Below are 18953 nucleotides of genomic sequence, written 5' to 3' on the forward strand. Positions count from 1 at the left end.
TGGTGATTGGGGAGATCCCCCCCTTCCTTGTAAAGCACGTTGAGTGCCGAGAAAAACGCTATATAAATGTAACAAATTATTATTATTATAAGTGATTATAAGCTTAGCAGGGAAGGGCAGAGCATGACGCACCTTACACACTTAGAAGAAAAGGTTCTATATAGAACCTTTTAAGGCGCTTCGTATTTGGAACCCCTAAAAGGTCCTATACAGAACCCTTTTTAAGGGTTCAATCAAAAGGGGTTCATTTAGGGGTTCATTCATTAATTTTGTTTTGTCAAATAATAGCCTAAAGAACCTTTGTGCCAAAAGGGTTCTTTCTTGTCATTGTAGAACCTTTTTAGCATAAAAGGTTTTCTAAGAGTGTAGAACCTTTTAGGGGTTCCAAATACGTAGCGCCTATAGAACCTTTTAAGGTTCTATATAGAACCTTTTCTTCTAAGAGTGTAAGCTCTCTTAATGATTAACTTTTTCAGCTACTTCTGGGATAGCGACAATTCTGTTATTACAGTGCGATTGGCCTTCGAGATCCTTTAACTTGGACTTCAGCATCTTATTCTCTTTATTTAAAGTGTCCGGGGAAGTTTCCAGAGAAAGGATATGAGTTTCATGATCACTGGCCTGCCCCTCTACCTCTCATTTAACTCTCGTTGCGTTGTCTGTGTGGCTCAAAGAGTCGCTCCTAGTTTATCAAAGTCAAAGGCACTGATAATCTTATCCAGAATCTTCTCCATCATCAGCGACATATATTTTTCTTCAAGCCCGAGGCCTGCTGTTTAGTCACCCATCGCCATTTTGTCAGTAGCATCAGGCTGTGGCTGAGAGGGTTTAGTGACCTGGGGCTGTTTTTTGCACAAAGCATAAAGTTCAAGTGTAGTGCTATGGTTGTCTAGCTAAACGTTTAGTCCATTTAAAAGTAGTTTAGAGACGACAAGATACAATTTTTATCAACTTGGATGTGGAGGAGTTGGCAAACACGTCTACCTCCTATGCTGCTCCATAGCGCCTCCAACCTGTATTTTTAAGAGTGTGTTGATGAAGTAGGAGTTTATGATGAACACAGGCACACATCAGACATCATTGGTAAATGGTAGTTTAATCTTCAGTATCAGTACCTAATAAAAAAGGAGATTTTAAGTGGTTCTAAAAAAAAAAAAAAGAAGAAACTTTTACTTTCAACGTTTAGGTCTCACGACCTTCATCAGGCATGCACAACTATTCAAACTCAATCCCATTTAAAATGATCACATGACCAATCATCGTAAAGATCCATTTGTAACCAGTTAAGCTCAATGACTGAATACATAATTAACACCACATCATCATAAACAGTTACAAACATAATTGTTCATAATATCAAAGATAGAGAAAAAACAAATAAATAAATGAACTTTATAATATCACTTTAAATAATGCTTCATCATTCATACCCCTAGGTCAGGGGTGGGGAACGTTCGGTCCTAGGACCGAAACGTTGCTAATTAAATTTTGAAACTCATTTGCAAGTATTGATAGTGTGCGGGGGTTTCTTTTTATTTATTTATTTAATTATTTTTGACCTGACTCATTTGGTCTTTTTTCCACCTATCATCTGCAGGTGTGCGATGGTGATTGCTAAGTGGTTCTTTAAAAAATAGTATTTGGGGTTGAAGCACCGAAAATGCTGGGAGTTGTGGGATTACAAATTTAAGAATCTGTTTAAGATCTGCTGATCTTACATCCTTACATAACATCACGTGAAAAACTAAGGTGAACTACATAGGGGTTGAACGACTTCAGATTTTTTTAAGTCGACTGTTACATCAAAGTCGAGTGGACGTCGACTAGTCACTGACGTCATTCATAAAAACACATGCCACAATTTGCAATTTATTAGCAGAAAATGATACAGTTGCTCATAATATGTTGCAACTTAACGGTAACAATGCAACAATAACTCCCGTTTTAGTGCAAAAAAAATATATATTGTTGATGCATTTGTTGGCATAACAATGCCATTTACGCAAGATAGGCTGTAAGCCTACTTACTGTCACAGCCCTGCTCATTCACAGTTTTTACTTTTCTATCATGGTTTGCATGATTAGTGAAGTTTCTAATTGAACGTTCGATTAGGGTTCCAAACTCCCTGCGAAGGGTCAATTGACTGCTGTCGAGATTATTTGCATAATTGCATTCCTCACCTAACGTTAGCGGATGCCTTTTCAGATGAGTGTGCATTACACTTGTACTTTTGTTGTACTACAGGACAGACTTACTTTGCAAGTGACATTTTAACAAGCTTCATCTTTAGTGAAGTATTCATAGTATTCAAGACAATCATAGTGTCACATGATCAACGCGACTAGTCAACGTCAAGCTTTAAGCGTCACGGCATTGCATTAAGGTCGACTAGTTGACTAATCGACTAGTCGGTTCAACCCCTAGAACTACACTGTATTGGGCATTCAAGGTGAACATGATGGCAGCAATTTACTGACTAGATTCAATATAGTTTCCAGTGAGGGGGGTTTGTCAGTCTTTTGATCTTCCTTTGAATCTTCCTACTACTTCCTCCCATTGGGGAGTACCATTATTCACAGTCGGGGGTAATAGCCTGTATTGTCTTTAGATGATTTGATTAAGTGGTCACCTCTAAGGCTGTGTGTAAGGTCAACACTTTTAAGGACTGTCAGCACCTTTAAAGGGATAGTTCACTTTAAAATTAAAATTATGTCATCATTTACTCACCCTCAAGTTGTTTCAAACCTGTATTAATTTATTTCTTCTGGAGAACACAAAGGAAGATATTTTGAAGAACGTCGGTAACCAAACAGTTAACTGGTCCCATTGACTTCCATAGTAGGAAAAAAAATACAATGGAAGTCAATGGGTACAGTCTACTGTTTGGAACTATCCCTTTAAGAACTGCCCACTGAATGCCTATAAGATACCATGTAAAGTTCCCTTAGTCAGACTTGATGACTGCAGCTACCGACAGCTCGTGTTCGCAATAAAGAATCCCGTTGAAGATACAACCGAGTCTCCTGGTCTTCGCTTCTGAGTTTCTTACAGAGTGTTAAACATTCTGGCTAACTTATAGGTTCCAACTAAGGGTTTAAGAAAGGTAAAGGTATTAATTACCTCTATTTTCATAATAACAAAAATAACTATTTGATTTGCTGCATTGTAGCAGACCTCATGTTTAACCCTTTAATGCACAGGTCTTTAACCAATTATAAATGCATTCCTCAGGCCATATACAGGGCAGGGGTATATTTCTAAAATCTTGCGTAGAAACCACCTACATTGTGGCGATGAGAACTTTTCCACGTCAAAGACCATTTTTATAAATACAAACTTTGGTATGGATTTTATTGTAAAAACACTTTTTAAATGAGGCCCCGACTCTCTGCCAAAAGGAAAAGTGCGTACGTCTGCTTAGAACCTGACGTGGAGCTAAGCACTTTTCCACGTCAAAGACCGGTTTTACACATTTGAACGTCCGGATTTTCTCTAAGATCAGTCTAAGATCAAATTTGTGCATATTCACGTTTTATAAATGAGACCTCCAGTGTTGGGGAAAAACAGTGGTGTAGTAAATTTTTTTGTAGTGAGTATACTGTGATTTTTCCCTCCCAGCCTCTTACTCACCCGTCCCAGAGCGACACCCCATAAGCACCACCGCACTCACCAATGCATACCGTATGCATCTACATGTAATTGAGAGCATTCTGAAAGACTACTTATGTGTTATCAACATGTCAGCCAATGACATTTACAGCTGGGGAGACTGGACTGATTTCCTACCTTACTGTTTGCATAAATTAACCAGTTAAAAGCCTGGTAGTCTACAAAACTTTCCAAAAATGTTTTTACTCCGGCATCTGAGGTGTGCATTGCCTCCTTGCTTGCATGGCAGAGTGAGGGCTTTTCAGTCATGTTGTAACATACTTCCTTGGCTCAAAAAGTCTTAGACGGCCTGGGTCCTTTCTGGGTCTTTTCAGGCCCATTGATAATGATCATCATCATATTAGTAACATTGGACAACAGTGTAGATCGTTCCGGGTTACTTAACTGTAACCCTGTTCCCTGAAAAAGCGGAACGAGATGCTGCGCTGCTTAGCGCATTGGGAACGTCTTTAATCGTGACCCGCTGTGAATATAGTGTGTAAACACGTCGATGGAATCGACCGGAAGTAATATAGCCTCGGTCGGTGACGTCATCGGCGCGCACCCGCGACGCGAGGCTATAATTAGATGAGCCGCAGGTGCATCGTCAGGATATTTTGTCTGAAGAGCAGTCCTGGGACATCATCAGCACGGCAAAGTAGCGCAGCATCTCGTTCCGCTTTTTCAGGGAACAGGGTTACAGTCAAGTAACCCGGAACGTTCCCTTTCAAAAGCTACAATCGATGCTGCGCTGCTTAGCGCATTGGGAACGAGAATACCCACGCCGCCGTGCTTGAAGGTGTCTGGACTCCCTACGGCTGTGTAGGTGTGCTCACAAGAAACGCAGGAAAGCCCTAGACATTAGCTTGCGATGTCGACTCAAGGACGTGAGAGCCCGGAGTGGTATGAACATCCAAACTATAAAATCTTATGAATGTGTGCGGAGAGGACCAGCCTGCCGCATCACAAACAAACTGCAAGGGGGCACCTCTTGCCAAGGCAGCAGAGGAGGCGACCCCTCTGGTGGAGTGAGCCCTTAGACCCGTTGGCGAAGCGTGGCCGCGCGCCTCATAGGCAAGAGCAATAGCATCCCTGACCCAATGTGACATGGTCTGTTTAGTGGTGGCGGCAGCACCCCTGTTGCTGCCCCCATAACAAACGAATAGTTGGTCTGACTTACGTCACTGGCTAGTGCGGTGGACATAGGCCTGAAGAGCACGGACTGGACACAGTCTGTGAGATCTCTCCTGCTCCGGCGTTATGAACGGTGGAGGGCAGAAGGCCTCTAGAGTGACCGGATGTACAGCCGAGAATGGTACCTTAGGCAGGTAATCAGGATGAGGATGCAAAATCACTTTCACAATTCCTGGGGCAAAGTCTAAGCAGGATGGCGATATTGACAGAGCCTGCATGTGCCCGATTCTTTTTAGAGAGGTTATAGCCATAAGAAAAAACATCTTTATGGTCAGAAGTTTATCAGACGCTGACTCTAGAGGTTCAAAAGGGGGTCTCAACCAGACCCTCTAGGACTATTGCTAAGTCCCACGAAGGGATCTTTGGTTCTTACGGGAGGCCTCAGTCATCTGGCCCCAATATTGAAGCGAGCGAGCAGAGGATGTCTCCCGAGTGGCACCCCGTCAACCAAGGCGTGGCAAGCCAAAGAGCGACCACATAAACCTTGAGAGTGGCGGGGCATGTACCTGTTGATAATTTTTCCTGCAGGAAATCCAGAACTGAAGCAATCTGGCAGTTGACCGGATCTGCATTATGTACAACACACCACCTTTCAAAGACACCCCATTTGTTGGCATAACTCTTTCTAGTGGAGGGAGTCCTAACACTTAGAATGGTCTTAATAACGGCAGGCGAAAGCCCAGTGTCCCTCAGTTGGTACCCATCAGGGGCCAAACATGAAGATTCCACAGGTTGGGCCTGGGATGGAATATCGTACCCTCCGCCTGAGAATATCCCTCCTCTCCGGAATCGCCCATGGCGAGCCGTTGAGGAGAGAAATATCTCCAAGAACCATACTCTGTTCGGCCAACGCAGCGCTATCAGTAAGAGGCAAGACCCTTGCTGGCGAACTCTGGCTAGAACTCCTGGGAGCAGAGCCACTGGAGGAAACGCATACAGGCGCATTTTGGGCCATGTGTGCGCAATCGCATCCAGACCCAGGGGGCTGGGTGACTCAGAGAGAAGAGGAGACATTGCGCTGTCCGCTGGGCGGCGAAGAGGTCCACCTCCGCTTCATAAAATCTGGTCCAGATCTGTTTTACTACATCTGGGTGGAATTTCCACTCCCCCATTGGTAATTTCTGTCCGGACAGTAAATTTGCTCCCACATTCAGATGCCCTGGAAATGTACACTGCCCTGACTGACAGGAACTTTTCCGGGCCCCAGAGAAAATCTGCCTCACTATCAGTGATAAACTAAATAACTCCTAACAAAGATCTGTAGTAGATAGAGAGGAGATAAATGCTTGCACACCAAACACAGAGAGGTCTCTGAAGACAAAAGACCTGACGATGCACCTGCGGCTCATCTAATTATAGCCTCGCGTCGCGGGTGCGCGCCGATGACGTCACCGACCGAGGCTATATTACTTCCGGTCGATTCCATCAACGTGTTTACACACTATATTCACAGCGGGTCACGATTAAAGACGTTCCCAATGCGCTAAGCAGCGCAGCATCGATTGTAGCTTTTGAAAGGGAACTTCTTTCCATGCATACATTGTTCATGAAACTGAAGCCCATTTCACACACAGCAGTGCTGCAAGGGATGGTCTGCATGCATCATATGAGTGCTTTTAGGCTTTCAGACTCACTGTCGTTTCACTTGTGCCAGGTGTTGACAGCCAGTTACCTGTATCCAGAACGCTGAGATCATTCTACCTTCAAATGAGAGGCTGTTGTCCATGTTGTTTGCAAGTTCAGACAGTGCATCTTACATGAGTCCAAGGTCACACAGGGATTCGATGCTTTGCATGTGTCAGGCCTCTGTAAGTTTGTCTCTCTTTGCCGTTTCTTGTTTGGTCTTCCCACAGCATTTTCAAAGTGTCTTCTTCAAACGACTTCCACACAGCCTTTACAAAGGATGTGATCATGTGAGTGATGGTGGACTGTGCCTCGCGGCTCTTCCACATTTTTTGTTGTTTCTGTCAATATATTCGTGTTCCCAAAAGCCATAATGCCTCCAAAGAAGGTAATGATGGAAGAAACGATACAAGAAATGAATGAAACACTGAAGAAATTGACGCAAGATATAAGAGACGTTGTAGCAAAGCAAACTGAGATAGCGAACCTTTTGGCAGAAATCAGAGAACTCAGAGAAAGCGTGGCCGCAAAGGATCTGAGGATTGTTGCACTTGAAAATAAAGTGTTGAAGATGGATGAAATGGAACGTAGAATCCAAGATATGGAACTGTTTACCCGTAAAGAAGATGTAATAATAAGCGGCCTCGATGTTAAACCGAGGACGTACGCTGCCGCGGTGACTAAGAGAGATGACGAGAAAAGCCTAAATTCGAAAGATCAAGAATCCCTCGAAACGCAGGTAATCTCCTTTCTTCAAAGTAGGAACATCCATCTGGACAAGAGTAACATCACAGCTTGTCACATTCTACCAAGAAAGGACCGCGCAACCAAGCCCCGAATCATGATGCGTTTTGTGAGTCGTAAACACAAAACGGAACTTTTGGTACAGGGGAAAAAGCTCAAAGGCACGGCGGTGTACATCAATGAACACCTAACATCTAAAAATGCCGAGATTGCCCGCGTTGCTCGGCAGCTTTGGAAGGAACGCAAAATTAAAGCTACCTGGACTAGAGATTGTAAGGTGTTGATAAGATTGAATGGCCCCTCGGCTGAAGCGGAGAAAGTGTTGATGATTAGGGAGCTGAAAGATCTGGACTGCTACAAATGAAGATGATGGCAAACATGCTTCTTGGGAATATAGGAACTTTGGGCCAGGTGAAGACCAAAGGATTAGTCACGTTTTTGGCCGGATATATATTTTATTTTTTACTTTTCTTGAAGGGCGTTCGCAAAGCTTCTATCTTTGGCCGATGTTTAATTAGTTTTGAAGGGAGTTCGGTGCACCTATGGGAACAAGGTAGGGAATATTTTTCTACGCTTTTTTGGAGACGCAGGCTCCAACTTTATAAATTGTTAATATTACACTGCCTTTGCTACCGCTGCTTTTTTATTTTATTTTTGCCATTGGGACTTCCAACCGCAGCGAATTATTTATTTATTTTGATGTTGGATTTATTGTGGACTAAATCATTTATTTTGTTCGCCATATGGCGGCACTGTTGGTTAAACACAGCAGTTGTAAAAACAACATTTGTAGTGTATTATTATTTGTTTATCTGTTTGCTTATAGAAAATGATGACTGAGACCGATTTCTCTGGGCCTACAAGGGGCTATTCACTGTTAAGAGCTAAATACATAGACTACAAGTTGTATGATTTTGAATGCAATATTGATCCAGAAAATCACTGTTTTAACACAATTAATTCCATGTGTGATTACTATACAGAAGAAAAGTTTAATGATACAGTTAGCCTGGACAGTAATTTTTCAGTAATACATTTTAATTGTAGGAGTTTGTATGCAAACTTTACTAAGATCCAGGTATACTTAAGGTCTTTAAAATATAAATTTTCAGCCATAGCACTGTCAGAAACATGGGTTAATGAAGCTCGAGGTGTAGATTTCAGTTTGGAAGGTTATGAATTGCATCATTGCAGTAGAAGAGATAAGAGGGGAGGCGGTGTTGCTTTATTTGTGACCACTGATTTGAAATGCAGAGTTGTAGAATGTATGACAACAGCCATTAATGATTTATTTGAATGTATTACAGTGGAGATTGATATGGAAAAGAAGAAGAATGTTGTTGTTACATGCATTTACAGAACACCTGGATCAAAAATTGAAACATTCAATGAACAGCTTGAAAAGGTGTTATGTCAGCTGAATGAAAAGAAAAACTATATTTTGTGTGGGGACACAAACATTGATTTGTTGAGTGTGAATAGACAAGTTGCAGCTAGTGATTATTTAGAGATGTTATACAGTAGAGGGTTGTTTCCATTGATCACCGAGCCAACTCGGATAACAACAACATGTTCGACATTGATCGACCATATTTTCACAAATGTCTTAGAAAGTAAAATCAAGAGTGGTTTGGTGATCAACGATATAAGCGACCATTTACCTGTTTTTTGTGTTTTGGATTGTCAAATGCCCAATGAGAAGGAAGCTGGCTGTAGGACTAAATATGTTAGAAAAAGGACAGATGAAGCAATTTGTAGATTTAGAAATGACCTGAGTGAGCAAGACTGGCAAGAGGTGTATGTTGGGGAAGTAAATGCAGCATATGAAGCTTTTCTAGATAAATATCTTACATTATATGAAAGACATTGTCCATATGTGCATTGTAGATATAAGGATAGCTTTAGCAAAAACCCTTGGATCACTAGGGGATTACAGAATGCATGCAAAAAGAAGAATAAACTTTATAGAGATTTTATCAAATCTAGATCAAAAGAAGCAGAAATGAAGTATAAGCTGTATAAAAATAAATTAACAACAATAATGAGACAAGCGAAAAAAGATTATTTTGGTGGTTTATTCGAAAAAAACAAAAATAATATTAAAGGTACATGGAATATTTTGAATAAGCTGATTGGGAAAAGTACATCAGGTCAGGGCAGTACACCACACCACTTCATAAATGAGGATAATAAGGAAATTGAAAACTTAAATGAAGTAGTAAATGAATTTAATTCCTTTTTTGTAAATGTGGGACCCAAGCTAGCAGAGAATATTGAAAAACATAACTCAGGGCCACAGAGTGGAGGGACAAGGGGGAGTAGAGTACTCCAATCTATGTTTCTTGGAGATGTTAGTGAAAATAAAATTCTATCTATAGTAAATGCATTAAAAAACAAGACATCTACAGATACGGACGGGTTAGATATGATTATTGTGAAAAAAACCATTGATTGTATTGTTAAACCTTTAAGTTACATATTTAATCTTTCATTTCAAACAGGGATCTTCCCTAATAGGATGAAGGTAGCAAAGGTGGTCCCACTATACAAAGACGGTGATAAGCATATGTTTACAAATTATAGACCAATTTCGTTATTATCTCAATTTTCTAAAGTCCTTGAAAAGATTTTTGAGCAAAAATTAGAGCAATTTATTGAAAAAAAAACAGTTGTTAAACGAGAGCCAGTATGGCTTTCGTTCAGGTAGATCTACAGCTTCTGCGACCATGAATATAGTTGAGGATATAGTAAATGCAACTGACAACAAGAAACACACAATAGGTGTGTTTATTGACTTAAAGAAAGCATTTGATACAATTGATCATTCAATCTTGTTATTAAAGTTACAATCATATGGTGTGAGAGGAATAGTATTGGATTGGTTAAGTAGTTATTTGAGCAAAAGACAACAGTATGTTCAGTATAATAATAATAAATCCAATAATATGCAAATTCAATGTGGTATACCACAAGGTTCAGTCTTAGGACCAAAACTATTTATACTTTACATTAATGACATTTGTGATGTATCTAAGTTATTGAATTTTGTTTTATTCGCAGATGACACAAACATCTATCTCTCAGGAAATGACTTAAATGAATTGGTAATTAGTATGGAACAAGAAATGGTTAAAGTGAAGGAATGGTTTGACATTAATAGGTTGTCATTACATCTAAAGAAAACAAAGTTTATGATTTTTGGTAATAGAAAAAAAGATGAAAGTACTGTACTATCAATAGCAGGAACAAAAATAATGAAAGTTAGGGAAATTAGGTTTTTGGGTGTGCTACTAGATGAAGGGTTGACTTGGAAACCACATATCTCACACATTCAGAAAAAGATATCTAAGAGTATTTTTGTAATAAATAAGGTAAAACATGTGTTAGATTATAAGGCATTGAGAACTTTGTATTGTGCACTGGTGTTGCCCTACATCAGCTACTGTGTGGAGGTGTGGGGAAACACATACCAAAGCAACACAAAGTCACTCTTTCTATTACAAAAGAGAGTCATACGAATTATATTTAAAGCAGATTATAGAGAGCACACAAATGCCTTATTTTTTGGCTCTAAATTGTTAAAATTTAAAGAATTGGTCGAATTACGGACACTTATTGTTATGTTTAAAGCAAGAGATAGAGTATTACCTATAAACCTTCAACAATTGTTTATCCTTATAGAAAATGAGGGAAGAAGAAAGGGACATTTTAGGTATCAAACTGCAAGGACAACAGCAAAACAAATGTGTACGTCAGTGGTGGGAGTGAAAATTTGGAATTCTTTGCAAAATGAACTAAAGCAATGTAAAAATATATTTCATTTTAAAAAAAGATTTAAAGATAAAATAATGAATTTGTATGAACAATTATAGAAATTGATGATGATGGTTGTGATCATGGTTGCTTTTGCTTTGGAATCTGTTTCAGGTTGATGTTATGGTTTCTAATTTGTTTCATTTGATATCGTCATGCATTGACGGGGATTTGAAATGTTGAGTTTTTTGATATGTTGGATTTTTTAGGGGGCAGGAAATATAAGATATTCTTCATCCTGCCTCCTTTTCATCATGGATTTATAAATTACATATATGAGTATGATGATGTAAGTTTTGTTGGAAATATCCATGAATGAAATAAATATAATCAATCAATCAATCAATCAAAAACAGAACGGAAGCTGCTGGCCTCCCATCGCGTACTTAAACCTCTGCCAATTTTCAGGGCTTGTGAACACACTTCTTGCACTGCTTCCAGAAGCTCCCGTGAATTTTTATTTGGACTGACTGTAGAGATTATGGATCTTCTCCATCAACGCTTTGAAGTGGTTGACTGCCTGAAACTAATACACAGCATCAGATACAGCCAGTTCCAAACGGTGGTCCATGCAGTGCCATGAGAAGAGGTTAAGGTACCTTGCAGTCAGCCTGGTTCCCACACCAGAGTTCTTGCCTGAAACAAATGAGACCCAGTTCGTTTGAAGCCACTCCTCACTGAAGCCTGCAGTGTCCAAAGTAGAGCTTCTTCTATATCCACTTCCCTTTGGCTCTCCAGCTCAACCAGCTATAAAAACACAAATTCAGGATTGGCTCCATCTACTGAGGCTTTCAAGTTGACAATCATGGCAGATTTGTGGCTGAGAGATGTAGCTTCGTCAATGAGAACAGACAACTTGCTTGAAGATGACACAATACAATGTACAATTTTTTTCTTCATCTCTTTTGCTATGTGCTCCAAAATTTTTGTATAACTGAACCTTGAGTGTAGACTAGTGCCCATGTTGACACCATTTGTTTCCTGAAGCTCAATGAGATTGTCATGGTCAGTGATAGGTGGGTTCGCAAGATAGTATGCTGTTCTGAATACAGCATCTCTCTCAGCCAACACAGTCTCTGACACAGATCTCACCAAATTTCCAAGTAAATTCTGTCCACCCTTTTCAGTGAGCTCCTGGGCTATTTAGTGTGCCCTGATTGTCTCATGGCGTCGTATCTTGTTCCTCAAAGAGGCCAAGTTGATCTGTTTGCGTTTGAGGACTGGATCTTAAAGTAAAGCCACTCCTCAGATATGGACACTCTTTTTTCTGTGAGGATGCCAGTTGATTTTGGAAGCAAACAAAATCATGACTAAATAGCATCATCAAGTTTTGTATCTACAGTATTTGTCATAAAATCTGCTGAACATAGCCAAAATTTACTCAAATGTATTTAATAAACTGATGACAAATGCATGAAAAGCAGGCGCAAGGAGAAAAATATTACTTACTAACATTATCATATAGTAATTTAATGGTGTAAATGTTTTAAATGAATGCACATTTAAAGGATTAGTTCACTTCAGAATTAAAATGTCCTGATAATTTACTCAACCTTTCTTTCATCAGTCGAAAAGAAATTAAGGTTTTTGATGAAGACATTCCAGGATTTTTCTCCATATAGTGGACATCAAGTCAAGTCAAGTCACCTTCACATATATATCGCTATATATTTTATATAACAATATAGATTGTTTCAAAGCAGCTTTACAGTGATAATAGGAAATTACAGTAACAGCGATTGTTTTGGTTTTACAGCACCTCTGGTGTCTCGAGAATATACATATATATAGAGAGAGAGTAAATGGACTGCATTTATATAGCGCTTTAACAGACCCATGGCCACCAAAGCGCTTTACATATTGCTTCACATTCACCCATTCATTCACTCATTCATACACCGACGGCGGTGTCAGCCATGCAAGGCACCATCCAGCTCGTCAGGAGCAGCTGGGGTTAGGTGTCTTGCTCATGGACACCTTGACACTTGGTCAGGTGGAACCGGGGATAGAACCACCAACCTTCCGGTTTGTAGACAACCTACATGAACCACTGAGCCATATACTTTTTAACCACAAATGCTCGTCTTGCTCTAGCACTGCGATGCCCCACGCATTTTTGCAAGTTATTCTTGTAGTGAAACATGAGAAGAAATTATGCAGCTGATGTCTATGAATGGCAAGTTTTGCCTTTTGGTGCTAAATGTAGCCCTTGTTGTGCCACATATGCTCTCCAGAAATGTGTTCAGATCCTTTCTGTTGAATTTCAAGATGTTCAATCCTCTGTCTTGCATTTTACTTTTATGTGGGTTAGGTTTGTAGTTTTCCAACTACAGAAGAGGTCAATGAGATGCTTATGAAGTTGCGTTTTTCCTTGAAAAAAGGAGGTTTCGAGATTCGGCAATGGGCGGGTAACCATGTCTCTGTGATTGACCACTTACCAGCAGAAGCTCGTTCAGTAGACACTGACCTGTGGTTAAGACATGACTGCACTGCATAGATCCATGCAAGGAAACCCTTGGACTCAGTTGCCATTGTTTGCAGGATAACTTGAGCTACAAGCATCGTCTAGTGGAGTATACTGTCCTAACATTGCGGGTTGAATATCGGATACTTGCTCGTCAGTATGACCCACTGGGTTTTATCATTCCATTCACGACACGTGCTAAAGTTCTTCTGCAACAGTTATGGATGAAGCCTACTAGAGGATGGGATGATTTAGATATTCCAGAAGGAATCAAGGCAGTCATGATAACATGGGAAGGAGAGTTACCAGATGTCCAAGTACCTCGTTGGTATGGTCCAAGAAAGAACTGGAAAGATCCAGTCATCAGAGAGCTTCACATATTCTGTGACTCATCTAAAAAGGCATATGGCTCAGTTGTCTACTTGCGTCTAATTAATGTAAATGGCGAGATTTCTTTATCTCTTGTCATGGTTCGTTCAAGGGTAGCACAGAAGAAGACCATTTCTATTCCTCGTTTAGAACTGTGTGCTGCTCTGACTGGGGCTTGGCTAGCGAACCTGTTGCACCTTGGCAATTGAAAAAGTGACACATTGGTCTGACTCTACAACTGTGTTGATCTGGATCCAGTCCGAATCCTGCCGGTACAAGATCTTTGTGGCAAACCAAATCACAGAGATTCTTGAGTATTCTAGACTGTCTGGATCAGTGGAGATATGTTGACACTGTAAGTAATCCAGCAGCTGACATCACTCGAGACAAGAGACTTGCTGAATTGCCTGGTATTAGTTCTTGGTTTCAAGGACCTACCTTTCTATACTTGCCCCATCAGCAATGGACAAAATCTCCAGCTTGGGAGGTTGGGACAGAGCTGAGAAAACCTTTGTTTTGTGGACTTAATCAAGCCCCAGCAATCTCTCCAAAGTCTGATTTGTCTAAATTAGATACCTAGTCAGAGTTGATTACAGCAACTGTTGAAAACCTCTCTTTGGACTTAAGAGATGAGACCAAACCTTCTCAAACACAAGCATAATTATATATTCTGCATTGTAGCGTTTATGCCTCGGACTTTTGGTCCGTATGAATTAACTCAAATGATCTATAGGGAATTTTAATAACTAATCATGAATATGATTAATATTTGCATATTACAGTTACATTAAACCAGGGGCGCCGCTAAGGGGGGGAAAGTTAGGACGATTCTAAGGGCCCACCCACTTTTGGGGCCCCCAGAGATTGATTTTATTAATGGAATAGGTGCGATGGGGGGCCCAACCTCATATTCTTTCATAGGGCCTAAAATTTCTAGCGGCGCCCCTGCATTAAACTATCGAAATTGAAAATGTATAGATTATACGAATATATGAATAATCGATCACAACGTCTTATAATTCCTCATTCATATATCAATAATCTTATTTAATTTCGATCATGGGATAACCTTTTAAGGGAAATTCATGTAGTGATCAAATAGGTGTTTGTCCCGCAAAACCATCAAAGATCAATCCATCAATCTCTCAATCAAGTTATCCCTTATAAACTCCAAGAAATATCAACTTTCTGGTCGTGAACGTTAATTTTCCTGTGTTTATAAAATTAAACTACCTTAATGTAGTGCATAATAAGCGCGGTAGCTCTTAGTTCGTAAACCTCATTGACTCGTATTTTTACAAGCAATTTCACAGAAACAGTTGAATATATTGTTTTAATAAATGCAAACTACAGAATATAACGGAATACACATACTGATTATATGTTTTATACGTCTATGTACAGTTACTTACATTAAACAGACAAGACAAAAACGGGTAACAGCTGATGAGAGAAGGAGAGTTATAGAGAGTTGGGGAGGGGCGCGCGCCGTAGCACGCGCTGAGATTGTAGAGAGATAGAGAAAGAGAGAATGGTCACGTGTGACCATAGAACAGCAAACATCACAGACCTTTGAGAGAGACATCAATCAAAACAAACCTTAAAACATTAACACTCGTCAGAGTTTGATACTTGCAAAAAGGGTTCGTTTGTGTGTGATGAGCTGTGTCCAGCATGCGCGTGTTCTCGTGTCTGAGGCGCGTTCTCCCGTGTCGTTTCGGAGCCGGGCGCGTGCTCGTTGCCAGAGCACGTTTCCGCGGGAGCTTTGAAAGCTGGTTGAAAGTGAAGTTGCTGAAGGAATTCAGGCTCCGTTCGTTCGACTCGTAGGTGGAAACGAACAAAGTGGAATTAGGAAATTAAACAAAAGAAACTTTATAAAGAAAATAAAAGCAGGGAACTCCGTGAGGGAGTTTAGATCGGAGACGTCACATGATGAGCAGTGATGAAGGCAGGGAGCGCAGAGCAAGAGAGCGATTTTTGGGGGAGCTGTGGCTTTTAAAGAATGTATAGCTCCACCTTTGTTTGGCACAAGTAGCCTATCACCTTCAGTGATCTGAGAGCGGGAGACTTTTCTTTGTTTGTAAAGACATGCCCACTTTGACCATGTCATGTGAGAGATCGAATTTAACATTCATATCTAGAAGTATGGTATTTCCTAGAATAAATGCATATTATTGTACCTTGCAGTCAAGATTCGACTCCAACATGTTTTTCCCATTACAATGATACCTCGAATGACGTTTCTGCACAAATACAGGGTTACATAATTTCCTCATAATCACTAGCATAGGGATTATTTCAGATGCTTCAGACATTATCTTGACCAATTATACACACAAAAATATATATCAAAAACATTGCTATTGGATCATATGTGGACATTTCAGTTTAAGGGTCCATGAGTGTGTGTGTGTGTGTGTGCATACATTCCAGAGTATGATAGAGCCACAGAGTTCCTTCTGTTTTATGGCCTGTGAGTGTCCGGTTACATGCTCATGCATGCGTTTGGACAGGAAGTTTGGGGGCTGGGTTCTATGGAGAGCCACCAAAACTCTTTTCTGTTCAGACAGTGAATGAAGTGTTTGGAGAAAACGATTAGCTAATTTGATAAGCACCTGTCCGGATGTCATTGTTGCTACATTTCCCCCTTTTTGTTCGATTAAGTCAGAGGATGGACTTCATCGAACAACAACTTAGCACAATGGATGACAGGTGGTTTGCTAGACTGATGGCTCAGCCCACATGAGGTTGAGGTGGTCGATGGTGTGGGGTTCTGTGAGAAACCGCCGACACGGCTTTGTGAGCTTGGCTGTGGATGTTCACATCTCGTTGAGTCTGGCACAGGGTGAAGGCCAAGACGAGTGTCAGTGCGTGGTCGGTGACCTTGGAAAGATACGACAGTATCCGCTGCGGTCCAGGTTTGGACACAGGTGAGGTATTCAGGCTGGGCGGTTGCCCATGCTTGGAGGGCTGTGTTGACAGGAGCAATGTTCGTGAGTTGGGACCCCCTTTTCTCAAACCAGAGATCTCCTTCTGGATCTAGGGTGACGTTGTAGTTCTTAAAGGATGGGAGTTCCAGTGCTGTCTGGTACTCTTTGCTCGGAAGATGGTACCATGACAGGTTACCGAGGTGTGAGATGGCACCTGTCAGTACTTGAGTCGGCATACTCGGGTTGAGCAGGTTGACACGGCTGGTTGTATCATGCTGTTCGTGAGTGACAGTGGCTGGGTGCGCAGGTGTGTTAGCCAGCCATCGTTCACCTACAATCTTTGCTTGTGTTTCTGTGACTTGTGTGCGAGGCTTAGCTTCAGCAGGGCAGCGTGTGTGGCTGACCAGGGGTTGCAACTCGCAGATCCCTTCAGTGTTGTCTCTGAGGAAGGGCTTGCTAGGGCAGAGATAATGAAAGTCTTTGGTCAAGGTGCACCCGTGCAGGTTTGGGGCCGGGTACAGCAGGGTGTCGCTGTCGGGGTAGGCCACCACGTCTGGAGTGCATATCTTGAACTGGGTCCTGCTTTTCCAGGACCCGCTGTTGACAATGTCTTTGAGCCTGGAGGTTTGGTTTGACTCGATGATGGGTAGGTTTAGGAGAAAACCCACTTCTCTCTGCTCGGGGTTGACGTGAAGTGGGGTGGCGCAACCCAGCGAGTAAGCAAGGTGTGTTTGAAAAGGGTCAGCTGGCGTGGTGATGCTGGAAGCCAGCACAGTTCGCACAAGGCTTAAAGGTTTCAGGTACGGTGGGATTGCACCTGTGGCTAGGCTGTCATTGGAGGAGCTCACCTCCCACAGCATGTCTGTCGTTAGCGCTGTAATCAGCGGAGTCTGGGCAAAGTCATTCTGGAAGATAACAAACAGTGGTTTCATGGAGTTCACAGCCTGGTTTGCTGTGTTGATACTGGACGTACCAATGTTAAACAGAGTTCTGTCGGCAGCTACGGCTCCGAGCAACGCTCCCAGGAACCGTTTGGATCGGTGGTTGGTGCTTAGGAGTCCTGATTGCGTGACAGTCACTTTCTCAAGTTGGTTGAGCAGGTGTTCGACCTTGGCTTTGGCGTGAGAGAGGGAGTCCTCTGTCCGTTGGGCACTTGCCCAGATGTATGGGGCTGCGGTGCTGGGGTAGTGTGCTCTGTAGACCGGGCGGGACTGGATGAGTCGACCATACACTGGCTGAGTGTAGGTTCCGCAGTCGGTGATCAGAAGTCTCAGTTGTTCTCTCGGTGGCAGCTGTCCTCTGGATGGCTGACAGCACAGCCTGACGACCCACAGCAGCAACCTGGTACAGATGACAGGGAGAGAGAGAGAGAAAGGGAAGGAAGAGGCAAACGAGGGTTGTCTTTGGTTGGACAGGGCAGTTCTTTTGCTTTGTGGGTGGCAGCTAGGTTTAGCTCGCCTTGGCCCATGTTTTGTCACATCTTTCTGCCAGCCTGTCGCTTGCTTCAATGTCTCGTCAGTGACTCTGGTGCTGTGTTGTGCCGCACATGATGCGTCATAGATAAACATTGGCATGACCCCCCTTTTGCAACTGTTCAGCACAAGCTTTTGCGCTGTGATGTCAACAGGTGCAGAACCCGTAATGTTGTGTGTATGCAGCGTGTGTATGTTATGCAGCGGTTTGAGGCACTGGCTGTCAGTGAGCTCAGACGGCGTGCAAGGGAGGCAGGAGGGGTAAAAGTGGAGGCAATGCAAAGTCTTTGTGTTGTCAGAAGCCCGCATGTCCGCTATGTTGGGTGTTGCAGACAGCGGAGCCCGCGTAAGCGGCACAGGGTTAGGCAGTGTAGCCTGTAAAAGGCTTATGCAGTGTGTAGTCGCTGCAACTGTGAGGGAGGGTGGGTGGGTCGGGTGTGACCACCGCTTTCCGTTTAGTGCGCCAGGCTTGGCGCGGGCATGAGTTTGGTCATGTAGCTGCAGGTCAGTCTTGACCTTGGCGCAGCATTTGTTAAAGTCTTTTGTGAGCTGAAAGGTGCAGGGTAGCGAACTTGAAACTTGACCTGTTGCTAAGTCTGTGTCGTTGTGACTGGCTGTGGGAGTTCCCATGAACTGTGTGACCTGACAGTCTGGCTCTGTGGAAAGTCTCGTGACCTCTGTGATCTGACAGTCTG

This window comes from Phoxinus phoxinus, assembly GCF_949152265.1.
Source record: "Phoxinus phoxinus genome assembly, chromosome: 13".
NCBI lineage: Eukaryota > Metazoa > Chordata > Actinopteri > Cypriniformes > Leuciscidae > Phoxinus > Phoxinus phoxinus.